A 15985-nucleotide genomic window follows, 5' to 3' on the forward strand; every position below is an offset into this window, starting at 1 on the left:
TTTTCAAAACCAGTTTAACGGAAATGAGTTTTTGGATGCGACATAAAATGCGCAGGGATCCTGTTGCACAGCAGAAGATTAATGCGCAGTTCGCTTCATATTTCTCTTTTTATTATTTGTATTTCTATTTTAATTTCTCTTTTACAGCATACAATCTTCCGTAACTATTAATCCTCTATATTTCTATTTCAGAAACTAGTCTGTTAATAGTATCTGCGGAAAATTTGTGTTCGTTGTTCTGTGATGTTGAAAGGTTCGTTCCACACGGAAAACTCGTGTTTGCAGATATCCATCGACCAATAAATGTAGCATCTTATTCATCATGAAGGTTAAATTGGAGAAAGAATCATCTGGGATATTACATTTGCAAGGCTGCCATGACTTTACTGCAAATGAACACCATTTAAAAATGTATTTAGAACGTAAATGGTTTCGAGACTTAAATCCTGTTTTTAAAATATTATGAAATTCCTTTTTAGCACAACCATTGGCAACAGCTTGTAAATCTTTATTTGCGTAACAACTTTGCAATGAATGATCTTCGTGATGAATAAAACGGAGAGTTAAACTCTTGAAACTAGTTGCGTCATGAATATATCGTTTAATGGTAGCTGTCTGCAGTAAAATCGTAGCAAGTTCTGACAGCCAACTACTAGTTCGGTCTAGATCGCTGTTCTCTTAAACAGGGTGTTTGAAAAAATGTTTCCCGTGTACCAGTGATTTCATTTAGAAATTGCTCATAACGCCAGTATTACAAACTCAAATTTATTTTACAGTAACTTCAGATATATTTACTGTCACTGTCATTGATCTCCTCAATATGATCACAATAAAAACATGTATCACAATTTCTTTCTTTCTATCTATCGCTTACGCCATAGTCCCGCAGCGATCGTAGGGTCGGCGTGGTTACAACGGATGTGGTAGTGTTAGGGATGGCCGGATGTCCTTCTGCCGCCACCCTGTAGCCCACCCCCTCCCCCAGGACGGAGTCAGTGTTCCACAAATGTCTGCGTCTAGTGTAAATCGTGAAATAGTGCAGACATGTTTCGAATGTCTGCGACGCATGTAACTAAGGCAGAACGTGGGGACCAGCCCGGTATTCACCTAGCGGGATGTGGAAAACCGCCTAAAAACCACATCCAGGCTGGCCGGCACACTGGCGCGCCTACCCGAGTCCAGGAAGCAGCGCATTAGCGTGCTCGGTTACCCTAACGGGTAAAAGAAAAAGGTTCAGATGGCTCTGAGCACTATGGGACTAGACTTCTGAGGTCATCACTCACCTAGAACTTAGAACTACTTAAACCTAACTAACCTAAGGACATCACGCACATCCATGCCCGAGGCAGGATTCGAACTTGCGACCGGAGAGGCGCGTAAAAACAGGTATCACAATATCCTACAATAATGTAGCCCAATCTCCGTGTCGACTGTTGCTTTGAACGCTGCAGGTGAGTTCTACAATCCACTGCATTCGCAGAAGTATCTCAGTGTAGCACCAGGTGTGTCTGTTTTGGAATAGCATCAGTGGTTACATGGGAAAGGCACTGGTACCTCAAAATTAAATGGTTGTTTCAGGCAAATCACTGTTACTCAAAGGGTTAACTGTGTAAAGCGTACGATCCTGTTTCCTTAACAACTATTATCACATAGTACTGGATCATTTACGTAACATAGAACAGAGAAGTAACAGTACTTACACATTTTTGACATTGTTCATTTACTGCATTAAATAAAACATGAACGTCCCATTAATTAAAAAGAATATCGTCCTATTCAATAGCACAATAAAATATCATATTATCGAAAACACAAATTCTTGGTTATGAAGTTTGTAAAGATTGTGGGCTTCACTATTAAAAAAAAAAAAAAGAAAAAGTACTCAAGGTACCCTCCGCCACACACCTTCAGGTGGTTTGCGGAGTATGGATGTAGATGTAGATCTGTAAAATCGCCTAAAACTCAATAAATTTATATCACAAATACCAAAGAGGAGGTGGCATAGTATTGGTGAAAACTAGAGGAAAACTTCCTATTATTAAGAAGGACGCTGAAAAACAATTTGAGAAATGTACAGGGGAGAAAGATAGCACCAAACTAAGGAATATAAATATAGAAACTAGGGGTCGCAGCTGAATATTTACGGCGCTAAATGCGTCAGCATCACCTACGGCTGTGTGGCGGTCTTCAAGTCTGAAACTGAAACCTACTCACTGCTGCTAGGGGGCACCGATGTGCAGTGCAGAGCGCTGCGTTTAAGAACTCTTTCATCGTATTGGGTAGGTACAGTGGTCTGACTAGTGTAGGTACCAACGAGTGGGTAGGTGTTGTGAAGCAGCAAGATAGAATTTGTTTTCACATGGAATGAGCTAAGTGACGGGCAGTTGTCCTATGGCGATCCTCACGACACTGCAAGGACAGCTAGTAGGATTTACCAGAAACGTTATCCACATCTTAGATTTCTTTAGAAAAATACTTTAGTGTTAATTTGCAGAAGTATGTGAGAGACAGGATCTTTGCCGGCTAAAAACCATGATAAATGCAGGGGACGCACTGTTCGTACAGTTGAGTTTGACGAAGACCTGTTACATCACATGCAGCAAGGACGAACGACAAGTACCAGACCCACCGCTCTTCATCTTGACTTGGGTCAGCGTCATGTCTGGAAAGTAGTTCATTAGATTGGTCCACATCCTTTCCAGCGGCGTCTGGAATGTTTTTGACTGCTTCCTAAAACGAGCAACACGACAACCGCATTTCCCTGAACATGTGTTTCTTAAGGACTAGGCTTGATATACCAATGAAGGCATTTTCAAATCACATAACAGCCATGTGTGCGCACTACAGAATCCCCATGCAACGTATGTCCATGGTCATCAAGAGCACTTCATTGTCAACATGTGGACGGGAATTGTGAAAGGCCAGCTCATTGGCCCATACATGTTGCCTCAAGGGTTCAATGCTTATAGTATTGCCTGCACCCCTGGAGCATGTACCGCTTGGAGTTAGGCAGAACCTTTTGTTCCAATGTGAAGGCATAACTCCTCATATTGCACAGGCTATCCGAGATCACTTAGACATGCCGTTTTCTGACAGATGGATCGGACGTTGTAGACTAATGCGGTGAAGTCAACGTTCGCCAGACTTGACGCCATTGCATTTTTCTACTGGGGTACCATGGAAGGGAGCTTGTTTCCAAAGCCAGTTGAGCATCAACAGGACGTGGTGGCTCGCATTGTGGCAACATCAGAAGAGATTCACAGTAGTTTTGGTATATTTCAGAGAACACACCAATCCCTGCGTCGACGCTATGCTCTGTGACAGTGTGAAAACGGTGGTCAGTTCGCTCATTTACTACGGCATACTCAAGCTAATTAAGTGTTGGCAAGTCTACGTACAAGAGCATACTCTGTTTTCGTTTACTTTGACCTTTCCTTTATGACATGTTGTAACATTGAACATGGATATATAATTGTTTTCCTTTCTAAAGAAGTGCGTATGGTACGTGAGCTAAGTCTGGCGCTCATGTATGTGATAGTTTAAGTTTTCTTGTCCAATCGCTTTTTTACGGATACATTTTCTGTGAACATTTCTTTTTTAGTGGAGATGTCCATATTTCAATTACGTTCATGTGGAGTCGAAAATATACATCCGCGACCGTAGTTCCTATACTCAAATTTCGATGTCCGGCGCTGTCTTACAAATTGTTTTGTCTCATCCTGTATGTCCACAAACCAATACCTTTTGGGTTATGGGTGTTTTACCTGTAACGAATAATTTGTAGGAGACGGTAGTGCACGCTCTCATAAGAGACAGCGTGGTAAGATACCAGTAAACGCACGGATGGAGAGATACATATCCTGGAGTAATCATGGAGGTGTCCGCCCCCGGTAGCTGAGTGGTCAGCGCGACAGGATGTAAATTCCAAGGGCCCGGGTTCGATTCCCAGCTGGGTCGGAGATTTTCTCCACTCAGGGACTGGCTGTTCTGTTGTCTTAATCATCATCATTTCATCCCCATCGACGTGCAAGTCGCCGAAGTGGCGTCAAAACGAAAGACTTGCACCAGGCGAGCGGTCTACCCAACGGGAGGCCCCAGTCGCACGACATGGATGTGACACATCAGGATAGTTTCAATATAAATGTATCTGCGGGCACCGTCTGTGACACAGGGCAGTATCTTTAGCAAACATATTAGTAAGCACTGTGAGTCGCCATTTACTGCACGACGCATTAGTAGCGCAGTTGGAGAATGTTACCCTTGCAGAAAAATAAAGAATGTGGATTAAATAAGATTGGCTGACACCCTGTTCCCAACAGATCGCCATGCAATACGTCATCGGAAAGTTTCATGGGCAATGGATTGGTCAAGGAGGTCCGCCGGTAACCCCCTCCTCGTTCATCGGAACTGAAACAGCTGGATTTCTAGCTGTAAGGAGATTCAACAGCATTGTTGTACGCCCAAGCCATCGACAATGCACAGACGTTTGACGTTACAGGAGTATTTAACAATGTGAGCAACGCATGCAACGCAATGCGAATGGAACTAGGTGTATTTGAAAGACTGCGTGATTCACTTCTCTGCGAAGAAGCGCTAAATAGGGCTAAGGGCTGTATCAGCATGCGTGGTAGTCAGATGCAGAGCTGCCTGGAGTGTCTACTTCAACGTGACAGACCGGTGGCTGTAAAGTAAAATACATATCTCAACATGTAGTGTTTTATGGACTTAACGTAATAGGAGTATGTGGGAGGTTTTGGTTTATCTTACCAGTTTGATAAATCAGAGGTGAGGCTTCATTTGAGAATAAAAAGGGCGATTGCTTGTCGTTCCCCTCCCTCTTTTACATTGGTACATGGATAGAGAAAAGACTTTCTCTGAGCTTCTTCAAACAAGCTTTTATCTTCCTTACCTCACCATTGTTCCTTAGGAAACATTAATCACACACATAACAAGGAAAAGTATATCTCCTCAACCTTTCAGCCGCGACAAGTCGTATGACTGTATCAACTCTCGGATGAATCATCCTCGATTATTGTGATGTTGCAAGTTGAAATTGACTGACGTGACGCCGATCGTGTGGTTCTTAAAATCGAAGCCATACTGCCACCTGTGACGTCACTCGTGCTGACTGATTTACCAAAATTGTATACAGACGGCCGCCGAGATGAAGACTGAGATGAAATAGCAGTGCCTGTGTTATTACGAAGCATGCATGCACGTCTGAAGGACCATTGCATCGTAGTTCTTAATAGCACAGACACTGCTATTTTTTATTTATTCGCCAATACTGTGCCCTCAGCTGTCAATGAGTATGTCCTTTCTGGACGGGAATATAAGTAACGTACGAGTGCAGAGTGTGACACAAGGACGACGTATTGATTTATTAGCTCTTTACTCCTAATAGCACTCGCAAGATATTTTACACACAGTATGCACATATACTTCTGAACGTAGAAGCAAAATTGTATCATTGGACGACACATAGTTCGGGTGATGTGACGTCATAAACATTAAGCGCAAGAACAGACGCTGCGTGGTACGAACTAGGATTTTCGGGTATAAATAAATACCTGGACGACGCCGGGTTCCTCCGCTTGTGTGGTCATAAAATGCAAAATCAGATGTACCAAGAACTAGTCGGATTCACATTTAACCTCTCCGATTCTTTCTCTAATTAGCACAAGCACATGCTCTCATGCATAAAAAACCTAGAACAGTTGAAATACTAGTTGTCTGAGCGATAAGATGTGCTGTTAAAATAAGAATGCAGGACCAGGAAAGACACGAATGATGACCGGATGATCAAATACGTAATAGCCGGATGAACCAGCCGTTCTCTACACACACTAACATCTGCCTAACATTTAAGGAAGACAGTCACAATAAAAATCGTCACTGAAAACTGAGAGCAACTCTGAAGATAAACCGGAGTCAGACCTCTTGTCGTGATACAAAACGCAATAGATTGAAATGTGGTGAACAGTAATCTGTACGAAATATCATAAACCGTGGAGGAAGCTGTACGTCAGGACGCTTTCCTACATCGAAGACGTATTAAACAGGCTTAGTGACAAACGACTGGTCTGAAGCAGTCGGGAAATCCTCTTACGGTTGCTTTTACTCATTGTAACTCATTATCTATTATGATTAATCGGACCGTTTACATGTTGTTTATTATGTTCTTCAGTCACAGGTAACAAACATATCTTCGTTTTCGGTTTGGAATTCATCACCAAGTCATTGTTGGATGACTTGCTTCCAAAAACGAACGGGGACAGTAGCAAAGGTGGAAACTAAATTACATATCAGACTAATTTCTACACAAAACTATATGTATCTGAAAACTTTACATAATAACTACAAACTGAAGAGTCAGGAAGGCAGTCGTAATATAACCAATCTGCTGTATGATTGTTGGAAATGAAGTCCATAGTCAACTACGGAACAGTGCAGTGTCTGTTGAAAACAGATGCCATTAGTCAACTTGTGGAAATATTCAATAGGTGGTTTTGCATTTTCTTACAATCGTCCAGTCTACAACATCATCGTTTCCGTACAATGTAAGAGTGTTGCTTACCCCGTCTGATGAGTTGTTTAGGTGCAGAGTGCCCCGAACTGCATTAAAAATGTTTCGTACATCGTTAGGGACATTTTCTGAGTATTTTAGTGTAAAGGACCATGTCTGTCAGCACTTATCGGTTTCTGTCTCGGGTTTGTTTCTCCAGCAGTGTTAGTAGCACGGGTACTTAACAGTGATAACTGCGGTATGCATAGGTATACTTATGTAGAACTGTCACCTTGTGTATACGTTGATTGAATCCAATGGCAGTGCTGTGCAACAGTTCTATGATAAACTGCTCATACAGTGACGGAAAAGACATCACGGCAAACGAGTTTCCTCATATGATTCTTGCATTAATGTGTTTTACGCTTTCGTCGTCGCGTATTTCAGGCTTATTCGCTATTGCGAAAGTACTATTACATGAACATAGGTAATGGTGGGGATCAAACAAAATAAATAACATTTGTGTTATTACTCCGTCACGAACCACGGGAGACCACAAAGCCCTTGTACCAAAATACTCTGAAAACATCCTTGAACATCATCTGAGATTTTGTTGATGAAGTTCGTAGTAGGCATGTACAATAAGCCCATTAGCTGTTCCACTATGCTTACATGTCGCACATCCGACGATAATGTCGTTCTCCTTAGTGATTTATCAATCGGTATGACGTGCTGGCTTTACATTATTATTTTTCGAGCCAAATACATATTTGCGAAAGAAAATTCCTGGCAGAGTATTACTGTGTTGGCGAAAACACGTATTTAAATCACGAGGTACGCATAAAGCATAGTCCGAAACTGCGCTAAACTCATTATCCGAAACTTATTTCGAGCAATTAGCTCATGAGCACACTCGAATAGTAAACGGTTGTGAAAACACACTTGAGCTAGCAACAAATACTCCAGTGCTAATAACGAGCATCAAAACGGATACAAGGATTAGTGAACATAGGGTTGTCGTAGCGAGATTGAATACCGTAATTCCCAAATTTATCAGAAATAAACGAAAACGTATCTTGTCAAAAAAGCAGATAAATATTTGCTTACGCGTTCCTGAGTGACAATCTGCATTCCCTCCAAATTAACAATGTAAGTGTAGATCAGATGTGTCTCGAATACAAAGAAAGAGTATCGACAGCAATTGAGAGATTTATACCAAATAAATTAAGTGGCAGGACTAACCCTCCATGGTACACGAAACAGGTCAGAACTCTGTTGCAGAAGCAGCGAAAAAAGTATGCTAAATTCAAACGAACGCAAACCTTTAAGTTTGTAAATATTTTATAGGAGCTCGAAACTTAGCCCGGATTTCGCTGTGAGATGCCTGATAATAGATTTCACAACGAAACTATGTCTGAAAATGTAACAGAAAATATAAGAGTTCCAGGTCGTATGTATATTATGCTACCGACAAGGCACAATCGATATTTTCTCTGCGTGATAGTAATGAAAATACTATCAATGATAGTGCTGCTACAGCAGTGTTACTAAACACAGCCTTCGAAATTCCTTCACCAAAGAAGATGAAGTAAATATCCAAGAAATCAAATCCAGAACAACTGGTAACATGAGTCACATAAAAATAGATATCTGGGAGCGGTGAAGAAATTTAAATCACTTAATAAAAGCAAGACTTCCGTTTCAGATTGTATCCTCCTTTTTGAGGATGCTGGCGCAATGCCTCCAAACTTAACAATCGTACTCAACCGATCGCTCGACGAAAGATCCGTATCTAAAGACTGGAAAGTAGCACAGGTCGCACCAATATTCAAAAAAAGGCAGTAGGAGTAATCCACTGACTTACAGACCCATATCATTAACGTCGATATGCAGTAGGATTTTGGAGTATATATTTTGTTCTAACATTATGAATCACCTCGAACACAACGGCCTGTATACACACATAGTCAACACGGACTTAAAAATCATACTTCTTGTGAAACACAACTAGCTCCTTATTCACATGAAGTGTTGAGTGCTATCGACAAAGGATTTCTAATTGAATCCATATTTTTAGATTTCCAGAGCGGTTCGACTGTACAAAACCCTGATCCATCCTGTTGTTCTATATGGCTGTGAGACATGGAGTATCCGGAAACAGGACTTCCATAATCTCCTTGTTTTTGAGAGAAAAGTGCTTCGGAAGATCTTCGGTCCGGTTCTGGATGCAGATACAGTGGAATGGAGGATCAGATACAACCAAGAGCTTGAGGAACTATACCAACAGCCCAACATAGCAGGAAATGTCAAAACCAAACGAATGCAGTGGGCCGGCCATGTGGCCCGGATGGAGGATCACAGATGGCCTCAGAAGCTCCTGGATATCACACCTACAGGAAAGAGACCGCCAGGGAGACCCAAGAAGGGCTGGAGAGATGGATTCCATGAATATTTAAACCAAGTGTCTATAGATGTGGACGAATGGCGGATAGCAGCAATGGATACAATACCGTGGAGGAGGAAACTTGTAGATGCGTGCAGTCCACTGGGCCTGATCACGTAGTAGTAGTAGTAGTAGTAGTAGTATTTAGACACCGTATCTCAAAAGCGGCTTGTGACTAAATTGCTTGCTTATGGAATACCGTCTTATTTATGCGACTGGATTCGTGATTTCCTGTTAGAGGGGTCAGAGCTCGTAGCAACTGACGGACAGTCATCAAGAGAAACACAAATGATTTCTGGCGTTCCCCACCGTAGTGTTACAGGCTGTCTGTTGTTCAGTATCTACATAAACGATTTAGGAGACAATCTGAGCAGCCGCCGTAGGTTGTCTGCAGATGACGCTGTCGTTTACCACCGAGAAAAGTCGTCGGAAGACGAAAACCAATTGCGAAACGGCTTAGGTAAGATATCTGTAAGGTGTAAAAATTGGCTGTAGACCCTAAATAAAAAGACGTTTAAGGCCATTCACGTGAGTGCTAAAAGGAATCCATTAAACTTCGGTTACAAAACAAATCAATCAAATCTAAAGGCCGTAAATGCAACTAAATACCTAGGAATTATGAAGAACTTAAATTCGAACCAAAGACCGCGTATTATTAGCACAACAGAGGATGCAACAGATCGACTAAAGAGACTGCCTACACTACGCTTGTCCGTCTTGTTTAGGAGTACAGCTGCTCGCTGTGGGATCGTTACCATGTAGGGTTAACGGAGTAAATCGAGAAAGTTCAAAGAAAAGCAGCATCTTTTGTATTATCGCGAAGTAGGGGAGAGAGTGTCGCTGAAGTGATACAGGATTCGGGTGGACATCGTCAAAACAGAGGTGTTTCTCATCGTCGCACATTCATCTAGAGAGATATGGGAAACCTCTTGAAAGTCATACTCAAGCTGGCCATACATCGACCCTCTCCGTTAACACTCATGGTGGTTTGAATACGTCGCTGGCGGACCTCACGGAGCCGGAAGCGGCACTTTAATGCGCACATGTATCCAGGAGGGTGTACAGACCACATATCAATGTCCGCTAATAACGGTCCGGATTCTTTTGGTCACATAATGTACACTACTGGCCATTAAAATTGCTACACCAAGAAGAAAAGCAGATGATAAACGGGTATTCATTGGACAAATATATTATACTAGAACTGACATGTGATTACATTTTCACGCAATTTGGATGCATTGATCCTTAGAAATCAGTACGCAGAAGAACCAGCTCTGGCAGTAATAACGGCCTTGATACGCCTGGGCAATGAGTCAAACAGACCTTGGATGGCGTGTACAGGTACAGCTGCTCATGCAGCTTCAACACGATACCACAGTTCATCAAGAGTAGTGACTGGCGTATTGTGACGAGCCAGTTGCTCGGTCACCAATTGGTGAAAGATCTGGAGAATTCGCTGGCCAGGGCAGCAGTCGAACATTTTCTGTATGCATAAAGGCCCGTACAGGACCTGCAACCTGCAGTCGTGCATTAGCCTGTTAAAATGTAGGGTTTCGCAGGGATCGAATGAAGGGTAGAGCCTCGGGTCGTGACACATCTGAAATATAACGTCCACTGTTCAAAGTACCGTCAATGCGAACAAGAGGTGACCGAGACGTGTAACCGATACCATCACGCCGGGTGATACGCCAGCATGGCGATGACGAATACACGCTTCCAATGTGCGTTCACCGCAATGTCGCCAAACACGGATGCGACCATCATGATGCTGCAAACAGAACCTGTATTCATGCGAAAAAATGACGTTTTTCCGTTCGTGCACCCAGGTTCGTCGTTGAGTACACCATTGCAGGCGCTCCTGTCTGTGATGCAGCGTCAAGGGTAACCGCGGGATGGTCTCCGAGATGGTAGTCCGTGCTGCTGCAAACGACGTCGAACTGTTCGTGCAATGGTTGTTGTCTTGCAAACGTCCCCATCTGTTGACTCAGGGATCGAGACGTGGCTGCACGATCCGTTACAGCTATGCGGATAAGATGCCTGTCATCTCGACTGCTAGTCATACGAGGCCGTTGGGATCCAGCACGGCGTTCCGTATTACCCTCCTGAACCCACCGATTCCATATTCTGCTAACAGTTATTGGATGTCGACCAACGCGAGCAGCAATGTCGCGATACGATAAACCGCAATCGCGATATGCTACAATCAAATTCGGAAACGTGATGGTGCGCATTTCTCCTCCTTACACGAGGTAGCACAACATCGTTTCACCATGCAACGCCGGTCAACTGCTGTTTGTGTATGAGAAATCGGTTGGAAACTTTCCTCATGTGAGTACGTAGTAGGTGTCGCCACTGGCGCCAACCTTGTGTGAATGGTCTGTAAAGCTGATCATTTGCATATCACAGCATCTTCCTCCTGTCGGTTAAATTTCACGTCTGTAGCACGTCATCTTCGTGGTGTAGCAATTTTAATGGCCAGTAATGTATTTCGATACCATTACGCTCTAGGTGCCATTGTGTCGTGTCTGTGGCAAGCTTAACTGTGGCGCTTTAAAATATTCTTCTTTTCTCACTGGTATGGACGAGGAAGCAAGATGCGAACAGTGAGAGATTCCTGAAATATTCATCTCTAGCGGCGCACGAAGTCTCAGTGCTGCTATGAATTTCTAGCGTCGCAGAAGCTGACGGGAGCAGAGGCGTAGTCCAGCGTCGCCTTCTCGGCCATATTGGACGCCGGGAGCAATAAGTCGTCCGCGGCGGGATTTTGCACGTCCGCGTTCCGCGACGTTCTGCCGAGTTCCTTCCGCCAGGGCCGCGTCGCTGGCAGCTCCGTTGGAGCGCGCTGGCCGTTGGAGCGAGGACGGGAGTTGGGGGTAAGAGTGTATAGGGTGTGGGGTGGCGAGGGAAGGAGGGGAGAAAACGGCTGGGGGTTGGTTGGCAGGAAAGGCTGATGAAGGCGGATGGAGAGAGGGGGGCCAGGGTGGTGGGGAATACAGCCCCGCTGGTCACGATGAGCAAATCCGGAGAGATTGTCGCTGCGTGTGATGGGAATATTCATGACAGGTGCCAGGCAGGTCTGCCTCTGGGGTTGGGGCGGAATAAGCTTTTCCAGTCAGCTTACCGCCTGAAGCGCCATCTCCGTGTTATATCGCCCTCCTTATTCGTCCAGAGCCTTCTAAAGAGTCTTAGGAGAGTACGGGAGGTTCCCCGCATACTGATCCAGGTAGCTTGTCCGGATGTCGATGGATCGGGTTTGGCTCTTGTGATAAGAAGCTGCCTAATGGAGAGCAATTCCAAGGGTGCATTAAATGAAAGATATCCAAGCCAACGATTTAGACTGTTTAATAATAATATCAGAACCAAAAGCATAGGATAGTCCAAAATACAAGATGATTAGACAATGCCGAAATACTAAAATTTGCAAGATAAAAAATGAAAAATACCAATTATCTTGTTGTAAAACTGATCATCCAGACGTCGTCTAACGCTCATCTTGATCACTTTTCATCAACTTCAGTGCCTCCTCATGCGTCGTACTTTAAAATTATGAGATATGTGCTCGGAGAGGGCATTTGAGGATGCGTGCCTCACGTGTCTGAGAAGTGCAATTTAACGAAACAATTTATCTTTAAAACTCCGTAACAAAATCGTTAGTAAATATTTTTTGAAATATAATCAACCACAACTTAGAGTAATAAAAGGCATTCGTCCGATAACACGAAACGAACATGAGCAGGCACAGCAATTGATTGTAAGTTACCAGAGACAGAGCTAAATGAAGGAGTTGCACTGTCGTAACACATCACAGGGTTTAGTGCTAATCCACCAAACGTGAACAACATATTTCTGAATAAAAAGTCTTCTCGATTGTGCCAGCGCAAAATGTCTCAGATCTGAATTCGCGTGAACTTCAGTATTATCATACAACTTTCAAGATGTAACTAGTGTTACTATTATGCTGCTACTCTGCAGGATTTAGTGCTGTGATCCCTTTGGTACAAAAAGCAAAGACGTTGTGAGCTGACAATATCTGCTGAAACATGTGGTACCGTCTTATACTACAACCAGTGACAAATAAATTTGGAATATGTAACATAATATGCCAATTAACTTTGAACGCACACCACAGGGTAAGAAGCTGTTTGATTAGAAGAAAGCACTCAGAAAACTAAATTATTAAAAGAGTTTTGTCTTATCATTAGACTATGTGAAACCCTACGTCTAGTAAGTGGAAACCATCACACATGACGGCAAGTGGACGCTGCGGCGGCGAGACATGCTTATGGGACAGACTAGTGGCGAGTGTTTAGAATGGCAAGTGAAGGTGATTTATCTGGATAAATCGTGAGATAATTACTAGTTTTCGGTCAGAATACCGAGGGCAGATGCTAATGCTGAATACTAAATTAAAGTACTTGACCAAATGTATTTTTGACGTAGTTTTACACTTTGAAAATACGTGTAGCAGTACGTTGTGTATAATGACAAAAAAAAGTATCTTCAAATGTCTGTGAAATCTTATGGGACTTAACTGCTAAGGTCATCAGTCCCTAAGCTTACACACTACTTAACCTAAATTATCCTAAGGACAAACACACACACACATGCCCGAGGGAGGACTCGAATCTCCGCCGGGACCAGCCGCACAGTCCATGACTGCAGCGCCCAAGACCGCTCGGCTAATCCCGCGCGGGGCATGATGACAGTAGCAGTGGAAATAATAAGTGATAACGCAAAAGGAGTGACTGTAAATCTTTCTTATTTAAATAAATCATTTGCATGCAATACATTTCAGTTAAGGACTGACTCACTAAACTGAAACTCATCGTCATCTTACGTAAACAAAGAACAAATTTTTATTGTATGAGTTGTAGTTCCTCAGATAAAGAAGACAAATAAGATAAAACAATAATCATAATCGGCAAATAACTTCCCTTGCCGACAGATTCCGTTCATAAACGCAAAGACATTAAAAAATTTGGGTAGATAACATAAATTTCTTTGCACAAAAATATTGACGTATCGGTTAGACAAGTAATACGCAGTATACTCTGCAGGGCTCTGGGGCTCCGCAAGGGTCCTCCAGAATAATATCAACCTAATAAACAAACGATATCATGTCTTATAACACAGTGAGAAAACAACTCATAAATATCGTATCAATGTTGGTTTTATAAAAGTTATTTTTCTCTCTGTGTGTAATAGCTGAAAATGAGCCGACAAGCGGCATAATAAATCTACAATAATCCTACGTTAAAAAATTACAGACAAAAGCATTTAGCATGTACTAGTAGGTATGTGGCGACTCAATATTCGTCGCTACACATGCTTACAGCAGCTGTGATGGCGCTTTGTCCCTCTTCCTCTCTCTCGCTGTTCACTGTCTCACCTGCACATGCTACAATCATTTCACTACGCTCTCTCCATTTCTATCTCCACAACAAACACGTCAAACAATCTCGAAGGGCTTCATCAAACACACGTCCTCCTCCATAACGTGCAGCTCCTACTGACGTTTACGGTTCCACATCCAGGACAACTAAGCACCGCGGATTCACACACAGCCCTCGTACCGCAGTATATTCGATACGTGTTTGTTATTGACTACTGTTATAAAACTCAGTAACTTCTGACGATATTATTCCAAGTTTCTCATAAAAAAAGATAGCATAAAGTATTCGCTTAAAAGTGTTGCAACAAAATCTTGCATCGAAAGTTCAAAGGTGATTCACCTGAAAGCTGCCGCATCAGCATCAAAGATTTCAGATCAAGACAGTGAGATTCAAGAAGGTAAGGTAACAAGCTCATTGGTTTCAAATACTAGGATATTAATGACTCACAGAGGGTGAAAAACTCTGGTGTGATGAATCTTAACATGTCTCGGATGTCTCGATTATAACGTCTTACCTCTCCGCATGTTATGTAGCAAGCTACATCTGAATAGTTCCACGGTACCTGCTAAGATGCCTCAGCATTAGAGTCTACACAGCACGATTGCTAAGACAAAAATGAAGATTTATTCTACATAAGCAAGAACAATTATTAAAAAGTCAAAAGCAATGAAGTCTGAGATCCAAACCGTGAATGGGTAAGTCACAGATGCATCGTATTTGGCCAGCTATCTCACTGCACATGAGGACGAAATGCACGTTATCGATGAAGATTTAATAAAATCATGTGCGGCAGACGCAACACAATACATGGTACTTTTCAATTCATTAAAGCCCAATCGTTACGCGTGGTGTCACGTTTTCGTTGAATCTGCAGCACAACGATTGGGATTCACGGTATCCAGATTTATGGCGCTATACGATAAGCTCGTTGATTAGAAAAACGTGTATGGGGCCTGAAGATGGCTAAATTAATTGCCGAAACTGTTTGCGTTCGCAATGAAATAAAATAACCAAAAGTATACGACTGTTTTAAAGTTTATTGAACTGAAAAGTACGTACCAGCCGATGTCCTCCGGCCATAATGGACCGACAGAGACCCAATATATGGTAGATAAAAATCTGCAAAATATTTTTAGACAGCGCCGCTTTGGAAGGACACTGTTTTGCATCGACTTAAAGAGCTTGCTAGCTATATCAGTCAAAAGTAGTTGACAGACTTCGTCCTGCAAGTAGGTGAGTGGAGTGATATTGCTGGTCTGGCCGTCTTGCTGATAATTGTACGATATCCATATAAACATCCACTCAAAGAAGAATTACTTATGTGCACGTAGCTCTCAACCAGCAAATAACAGTATAGGAAAATAAATTTTAAGATGATTAAGGATTTTTTCGATATATACCATCTCGAGTCCAAAGACAGTATCGATATTTGTACAGATGGGGCCAAGGCAACGACTGGCAAAACACGAGAAGCTGTGTAACTTATAAATGCTATAGTACCAGCCATTGTATCCTACACAGACAATCACTTGCGATAACAAAGATGCCGCCAAATGTAAAACTGATTCTTGATGTAGGAACAGAAACAGTCAGTTACCTTAAATGGTTCAAATGGCTCTGAGCACTATGGGACTTAACATC

This window comes from Schistocerca nitens, chromosome 4 (assembly GCF_023898315.1).
Source record: "Schistocerca nitens isolate TAMUIC-IGC-003100 chromosome 4, iqSchNite1.1, whole genome shotgun sequence".
Classification (NCBI taxonomy): domain Eukaryota; kingdom Metazoa; phylum Arthropoda; class Insecta; order Orthoptera; family Acrididae; genus Schistocerca; species Schistocerca nitens.